A 9082-nucleotide genomic window follows, 5' to 3' on the forward strand; every position below is an offset into this window, starting at 1 on the left:
GCGGGAGATTCCAATAATTCTGAAAGCTTTGGTTTCAACAGCGTGAAGCCGAGCTAGGTGTGAGGCAGGAGCACCGGCCCATAGGGGAGAACAGTATTCCATTGAGCTGCGGATGAAAGCCTTGTATGTGGTGAGGAGCTCAGGTGTGCCGAGGAAGGACTTCGCACGACGGAGGATGCCCAGTCGGCGACTGGCTTTGGAGGCCAGCTTGGAAATGTGGTTTTCCCAAGAAAGATCATGGCAGATAGTGAGACCCAAAATCTTGAGCGACAGAACTTCTTGGAGAGGATTGTTGAGAAAGTAGACGGGAGGGTTGTCCAGTCGATCTTTTCGGAGAGACATAGTAAGAGTGTGAGATTTGTCAGGATTGAAAGACATGTTCCACTTGTTTGACCAGTCTGTGATTTTGTCCAGGTCTTCAGAGAGTGAGGAGGCAGCAGACTGCCGATCTGAGGGAAGAGGAATGGAGCGGCAGAGAGTGGAGTCATCAGCAAAGAGATAGAGAGGATTTTCGAGAGAGTCAGAGAGATCATTGATGAAGACCAGAAAAAGCACGGGGCCCAGAACACTGCCTTGGGGAACTCCAGCCTGAACAGGAAGAGGAGATGAGAGAAACCCATTCAGGGCCACACGTTGACGACGACTAGAGAGGAAGTCCGCCAGCCATGCGTGGAGATTTCCATGGATACCAAAGGAGGAGAGTTTGGTGAGCAGAGCGGGGTGCCAGACCGTGTCGAAGGCACGTGATATGTCGAGGGAGACAGCTCTAATTTCCTGTTTGGCATTGAGGACCTCCATCCATTGTTGAGACAGCAGAAGCAGCATGTCCAGAGTAGAGTGACCTGGTCTGAAACCAAATTGATGATCAGAGATCAAGCCATTGGAGAAGAGGAAATATTTCATATCAGAAGCAATGATGGATTCCATGACTTTGCTGATAATTGGGAGAAGGCTGATTGGTCTGTAGTTGCTAGGATCTGTTTTTGCACCTTTTTTGTGCAAAGCGGTGATGTTGGCTGATTTCCAAGCAGATGGCAGTTGACCTTGAGCAAAAGAGAGGGTGAAGAGAACAGAGAGAGGGTGAGATAGAGCAGCAGAGCAGGATTTTAGGACCCGTGGGCTGATGCCGTCGGGTCCAGTTGCAGAATCAGAGTCGAGGGTTGACAGAAACTTTTCCACCTTGTCAGGAGGAAAGGACACGGAGTCCAGGAGCAGCAGGGTACGACTGGGTATGGTGGGTACAGAGAGGGATGGGTTTGGGACACAAGATTTAGAGGCAAACACAGAGTTGAGGCATTCAGCTTTTTCACGTGCGGAGTCAGCTGTGTAGCCGTTTGAGGTAAGGGAGGGGATGGAGGGGGAACAAACACCAGAAACGGATTTGACCAGACGCCACCAGGATTTGGAAGAGGGAGACAGATAAGAGAGTTCGGTCTTGAGAACGGAGAGATATTGTTTCCTGGCTCTCCTGAGGGTGGACACACACTTGTTTCGGGCTTTGTGAAAGGAAATGAGATTTCCTTCCGTTGGATTTGCTTTCCAGGAGACGAAGGCTCCAGGAGACAAAGACGAAAATTCAAAAGAGGATTTTAGAAATTTGGCCTATGTTGACCTTTTGGCCTATGTTGACCTCAAAAATACTTGATGGTTGAATTCATTGACCTGGTATGTAAATCCTCTTTAAATTTCAAGTTAATTGAATCAAAATTAAGGATTTTAGAAACTTGGCCTATGTTGATATGTTGGCCTGTTGACCCTCAAAAATAGTTGGTGGTTGAATTCAGTGACGATATATGCAAATCCTCTTAAAATTTCAAGTCAATTGGATAAAAATTGAGGATTTTAGAAATTTGACCTATGTTGACATTTTGGCCTATGTTGACCTAAAATATAATTAATGGTTGAAACCAGTGACCAGATATGCAAATCCTCTTAAAATTTCAATTCAAGGATGGATGAAAATTGAGGATTTTAGAAATTTGACAAAGTTGGTGACCTTTGGCCTATGTTGACCTATTGACCTCTTGACCCCGAAAACAATAGGCTTCTTCCTTTTGACCAATTCTCCCGTTTGGTAAAGTTTCGTGAAGATCAGTTGAAAATTGTGACCTGTAAGCGACTGACATACAGACAGACAGACAGACAGACAGACAGACAGACAGACAGACAGAATAATGCACAAGACCAACCAATATACTTGAAAAATCTTCGATTTTGGCAAGTAACAAACCGACACAAAATGCAATATCCTCTCCTATGGCGAGGGTAACAAGGAAAACAGATTAAAGTTGTGTAGAAGGGGGAAAGAAAACAGAAAGGAGGTTGAGTTAATAGCCCAGGAGCATTAGCCAAAAATGAAGGGGAAACCTAGAAGAAATGAGTAGAAAGCTGATGTTTTGCACAGAGCTCCAGAATGTCATGTGGATACCCACAGTACAAAGTCCCACGAGTCCCACCTTGTGGCATTTTCAAAATTTAAAATTCAAAATTCAAAATCGGCTTGTTCTTGTCACCTAACCAACTCCTCCCCCAAATGTTGTCCAAATCCGTCCATACCTTTTAAAACATTGTACTATAAGTATTTTTTGGCCCTATATCTCAATTATGGCGAATCGCTTTGAAAACTAAAAAAATATCTTCCCGAAACCTTAAAGTAAGGATAATTGAACACAAATTGTCGACGTATTGAAAAGTTTATTCACCTTGATAAAAGGATTTGTAACCCAGGACGTGATATGCGCATTCTCTTTGAAACATCTCTCATTAAAATATCACCTTGTAGCGGTTACCGCTGGATGTACATAATCGCCTTGCACCGGCCAGAACACGGCCAGACGCGCCTCTCCCGGGCACGCCCGAACCTCCCGGGCACGCCCGGTCTCGTCTTTCCCGGGCATGCCCGCTCTCGCCTTTCCAGGGCTCGCCCAGAGCGTCCGGGCATGCCCACTATCGCCTTTCCAGGGCTCGCCCAGAGCGTCCGGGCATGCCCGCTATCGCCTTTCCAGGGCACGCCCAGAGCGTCCGGGCATGCCCGCTATCGCCTTTCCAGTGCTCGCCCAGAGCGCCCGGGCACGCCCAGCCTCGACTTGCCAGGCCGCAGCCAAACACGCCCGGGCAGGTCCAGACTCGCCTTTCCAAGGCTCGCCCTTGATACCCGGGCATGCCCGGTATAGCTTTTGCCGGGCAAACTTCCCGACATAAATGTGTATATATATTGTTGCCCGAAAAACGGGCTTGTCAGAATACCTGAGCTGTTTTGTTTCAATAAAGCAACTCGGACGAATTCCGTCTTTGGTCGCGTCAATTCTTTCGACTCGCGTTGGAGCGCAGTTCCTTCATTGGTGACCTACCGACATGGATACGGCAGTGACGCTTAAACTGCCTACCTTCTGGGAGACTCACGCGGCTGTTTGGTTCGCCCAGGCGGACTCCCAGTTCGCCCTGCGAGGCATCACCGCGGACGACACCCGCTTCCACCATGTTGTGGCGGCGCTCGGTTCCACCACCGCGGCCCGCGCCTTGAGCCTCCTCCAGCACCCGCCGGCTGCTGACAAATACGACGCGCTGAAGACGCTCCTCCTCGGCGCTTTCGCCCTCTCACCGGCAGCACGCGCACGGCGCCTGCTTGACCTGCCCGAGCTCGGCGACACGCGCCCGTCCGAGCGCATGGACTATATGCTCTCGTTGCTCGGCGAGCACTCTCCGGCATTCCTGTTCCGGGAGCTGTTCCTCCGTCAGCTGCCTAACCCGGTACGCCTCGCCCTGGCTGGCACGTTGATCACGGATTCCCGCGCCCTCGCCAGGGAAGCCGAGAAGATCTCCTCGGCGGGCCAGCACATCGGCGCGGTTACCTGGAGCCCGCCGCCGTCCGGGGCGACGCCCACGACGCCCGAGCGCCCTGCGCGGTTGGAGGCCGAACTGCCGGTGCAACTGGCGGCCGCCACGCCGCACCGCCCGCTTCCGACACGACGGCCGGGGCCTCCACCTGACCGGGCGTGGTGTTATTACCACGCCAGGTTCGGACACAAGGCTCGGACGTGCCGACCCCCGTGCACTTTCGGCAGGTCGGGAAACGGCCGGGCCGGCGTTCATTCCCAGCCATGAGCGCCGGCCACTCGGGCAACTTGCTGTTTATTCGGGACAAAGCGTCTGGACGGCGTTTCCTGTGCGACACCGGCGCCCAACTGAGCGTCATACCTGCCTCCGAGCAGGACAGGCTGGACGCAGTTTGCGGCCCCTCTTTGGTCGCTGCTAATGGCTCGGCCATACGCACTTTCGGCCCACGCGTCGTCACCCTCTGCTTCGGCAGCCAGCGCTTTCAATGGACTTTTGTTACCGCCAGCGTCCCCGTGGCTTTGCTGGGCGCCGACTTCCTCTGCGCGCACGGGCTGCTGGTCGACGTCAAACGACGTCGCCTTGTCCACGCCGAGACCTTCAGCTCCCTGGCGTGCACAATGAGCAGCTCCGCGCCGACCGAACTGGCGTGTGCCCTCCCGGCAACGAACGAGTTCGCTCGCCTGCTCGTGGAATTCCCGGCCCTCACGCGGCCGACGTTTTCGGCCGTCGCGGTGCGGCACGGGATCGAGCACCACATACCCACTACGGGCCCGCCGGTCTACGCCAGGGCCCGCCGCCTCGACCCAGCCAAGCTCGCCGTGGCAAAGGCCGAATTCGACGCGTTGGAGCACCTCGGCATCGTGCGGCGCTCCGATAGCGCGTGGGCCTCGCCACTGCACATCGTGCCAAAGCCAGGGGGTGGATGGCGCCCGTGTGGCGACTACCGCCGTCTCAATGACGCTACCACCCCCGACAGGTACCCGATCCCGCATATTCAGGACTTTTCCGCCCGTTTGGCGGGACGGGTCATCTTTTCGAAAATTGACCTGATACGGGGCTACCACCAGGTACCTGTCCGGGCGGCCGACGTCCCGAAGACGGCCGTCATCACGCCGTTCGGCCTGTTCGAATTTTTGCGGATGCCATTTGGCCTCAAGAATGCGGCCCAGGCGTTCCAGCGCTTGATGGACGGCGTGCTGCGCGACCTGCCGTTTCTTTTCGTCTATCTGGACGACATCCTCGTCGCCAGCACGTCCCGCGCCGAGCACCTCCTCCACCTCCGAACACTGTTCGGTCGCCTCAGCGAGCACGGCTTAATTGTCAACCCGGTCAAATGCCACTTCGGCGCGACGACCGTTGACTTTTTGGGCCACCGCATCACCAAGACCGGGGCCGTGCCGCTGCCGACCAAGGTCGAGGCCATCACCACGTTCCCGCGTCCCCGTTCCATCAAGGCCCTCCAAGAGTTCCTCGGCATGGTGAATTTTTATCACCGATTCGTGCCCCGCGCTGCTCAGCTCATGCGGCCCCTTTACGAGGCCCTCCGGGGCAAGCCGGCCAAGCATGACATTGTTTGGTCCGCGGCCATGGACGCGGCCTTCGCCAGTGCCAAACGGGCCCTCGCCGACGCAACGCTGCTGGCTCACCCGGTGCTCAACGCGCCCATCGCCCTCACTACGGACGCCTCCAACTACGCGGAGGGCGCCGTCCATGAGCAATGGGTGGATGGGGTTTGGCAGCCACTCGCTTTTTTCAGCCGGCAACTCCGGCCGAACGAGTTAAACTACAGCACGTTCGACCGCGAGCTGCTCGGGCTATTCCTGGCCGTTCGCCATTTCCGACACCTCCTGGAGGGCCGCCCGTTCACGGCTTTCGTCGACCACAAGCCGTTGGTCTACGCAATGGCTAAGGTCACGGAGCCGTGGTCGGCCCGCCAGCAGCGCCACCTCTCCGCCGTGTCGGAGTTCACCACGGACATCCAGCACGTCGCCGGCAAAGACAACGCCGTGGCCGACTGCCTTTCGTGGGCCAGCGCGAACGCGGTCCACCTCGGCGTGGACTTCACGCTCATGGCGGCCGACCAGACCACCGACGCCTCGGTGCAGGCACTCCGCGTGGCGGACACGGGCCTCCGCCTGGCCGACATCCCCTTCGCGGGCACCGTCCTGCTCTGCGACGTCTCCCAGGGCCAGCCTTGCCCCATCGTGCCCGTTTCCTGGCAGCGCCGCATCTTCGCCTCCATCCACGGCCTTTCTCACCCGGGCCGGAAAGCTTCTCAGAAGCTGGTGTCGGCGCGTTTCGTCTGGCACGGCCTTCGACGAAACATCCGCGACTGGGCCAACGCCTGCACGGCCTGCCAGCGAGCCAAGGTCCACCGCCACACCCAGGCCCCGCTGGCACCTTTCGCCGTGCCTGAACGGCGTTTCGACCACGTCCACGTGGACCTGGTGGGTCCCCTGCCCCCCTCGCGGGGGTTCACCCACCTGCTCACCATGGTGGACAGGACCACCAGGTGGCCGGAGGCCGTGCCCCTCACCTCCACCACCACCGCCGACGTGGCACAGGCGTTCATCACCACCTGGGTCGCGCGCTTCGGCGCACCAGCGGACATCTCATCCGACCGCGGCCCACAGTTCACGTCTGAGCTTTGGGGCGCGGTCGCCCGTTCGTTGGGGGTCACGCTGCACCGCACCACGGCCTACCACCCCCAAGCCAATGGGTTGTGCGAGCGGTTTCACCGCTCCATGAAGGCCGCACTCATGGCCGGCCTTCAGGACGACGGTTGGGCCGACCGGGTGCCGTGGGTCCTTTTGGGCCTTCGCACGGCCCCCAAGGAAGACCTCAAGGCGTCCGCCGCCGAGCTCGTCTACGGCCAGCCACTCCGTGTCCCGGGCGAATTCGTGCCTGACGCTACCAGTCCCTGGTCCGCCGCTCGCCAGCGCTCGGACCTCCAGGAGGCCGCCCGACGATTTGCCCCCGTGCCGACGTCCCGCCACGGTGGCCCCCAGTCCTACGTCCCCCCGGCGCTTCGCACAGCGGAGTACGTCTTTGTGCGTCATGACGCGCACCGGGGGCCACTCCGGCCGCCGTACGACGGGTCCTTCCGGGTCCTGCGACGGGGCGACAAGTCTTTCATCGTCGACTTCGGCGGCCGGCCGGACCGGATTTCTGTGGACCGCCTCAAACCGGCGCACATGGACATCGACCGACCACCACGGTTGGCCCTTCCTCCGCGGCGAGGCCGCCCCCCGTCCACAGTTCCCCCCGCTCGACCACCCACCACCACGTCAGACCCCTCCCCACGACCCTCCAGGGGTCGCTTCGGCCGGGTCATCCGGACCCCCCTTAAATTGACCCTGCCGGTGCAGGTCGATTCTGGAGGGGCGTGTGTAGCGGTTACCGCTGGATGTACATAATCGCCTTGCACCGGCCAGAACACGGCCAGACGCGCCTCTCCCGGGCATGCCCGGACTCACTGTTCCCGGGCACGCCCGAACCTCCCGGGCACGCCCGGTCTCGTCTTTCCCGGGCATGCCCGCTCTCGCCTTTCCAGGGCTCGCCCAGAGCGTCCGGGCATGCCCGCTATCGCCTTTCCAGGGCTCGCCCAGAGCGTCCGGGCATGCCCGCTATCGCCTTTCCAGGGCACGCCCAGAGCGTCCGGGCATGCCCGCTATCGCCTTTCCAGGGCTCGCCCAGAGCGTCCGGGCATGCCCGCTATCGCCTTTCCAGTGCTCGCCCAGAGCGCCCGGGCACGCCCAGCCTCGACTTGCCAGGCCGCAGCCAAACACGCCCGGGCAGGTCCAGACTCGCCTTTCCAAGGCTCGCCCTTGATACCCGGGCATGCCCGGTATAGCTTTTGCCGGGCAAACTTCCCGACATAAATGTGTATATATATTGTTGCCCGAAAAACGGGCTTGTCAGAATACCTGAGCTGTTTTGTTTCAATAAAGCAACTCGGACGAATTCCGTCTTTGGTCGCGTCAATTCTTTCGACTCGCGTTGGAGCGCAGTTCCTTCAACCTCATTGTTAGCTTTCACATAATGTAGGCATTGTAACACAGCTTTAGCAAAATATCACTACCTTTTAATGTTGCATTCAGTGCAAACCCTCTCCGAGAGTACTGTATTCCTATATTTTTCCACCCTTCATTACCTCCGCCTCCAAAGGTGTATGGAGGTTTGGAGGTCATGTTTTCACCCCTGTCTGTTTGTTTGTGAACAAAATATCTCAAAAGGTTGTGGACGGATTCGGACGAAATTTGGCAGAGTTTTAGCGTTTGTCACAAGGACGAAATGATTAGATTTTGGTGAAGATCCGGATCCGGCTAGTAGAATTTTAAAAGTGATTCTTCATCATTGGGAGATTGGGCCAAAAACGTTACATATCAGGATATCTCAAAAAGTTGTGGATGGATTTGGACAAAACTTGGCGGACCAAGTTTCATTGGGTGTGTGACAAGGATAAATAGATTCGATTTTGGTGAATATCTGAATATGGATTCGGATATGAGAATTATTTAAATTTTGGCAGAGTTTTGTGGCACGAATTGTGGCACGAAAATGCCACAAGGTGGGACTCGTGGGACTTTATATTGTGGTCATCCACATGGTATTCTGAAGCTCTGTGCAAAAAAATCAGCTTTCTACTAATTTCTTCTAGGTCCTGACCTAATGCTCCTGGGCTATAAGGTGCAACGAACGGTCAGGGGAAGGTCAACATTTTCACCATTTTCCGCATGTAAAACGTCGACAGTTCTAAAACAGCCGCAAGAAGAGAAAGAATTGATGACATTTGGAGGTTTGCAAAACATTATCAGGATGAAGTCAAAACTTTATGTAGTTTCTTGTTTTCTGAAGAGACTAGACTTTCCGCTGTGTGCCAAAGTCAATGTGCAGGTTTATAATAAAGTGGTGTCACGTTTCAGGAAGAAGGAATGCCACTTGCTGGTTTCTCCAGATTCCAGAAGAATGAAAGCGTGGCAGACAGCCGAAATCATTAGACTTCTCCAGTCTGATCGATCTTCTCGATCGATCTGATCGATCGTATTAAAAAGATATTAAAAGTGAACCCTAGCGTTTTCACTAACGTTGTCGGGCCTAACTCAGTGACAAGTAGGCCTCAGTAACAAAAAGACTCAAACAGCATCTAATTCTAGATCTTCTGCAGCAAAACTATGACGACTAGTACCCAGGGTCGATCTCTTATACAAGCAAGTTCCACTATTTGTAGCATTATCCATCCATG

Source organism: Myxine glutinosa, chromosome 1, assembly GCF_964187855.1.
Source record: "Myxine glutinosa chromosome 1, kmMyxGlut1.1, whole genome shotgun sequence".
Classification (NCBI taxonomy): Eukaryota; Metazoa; Chordata; class Myxini; order Myxiniformes; family Myxinidae; genus Myxine; species Myxine glutinosa.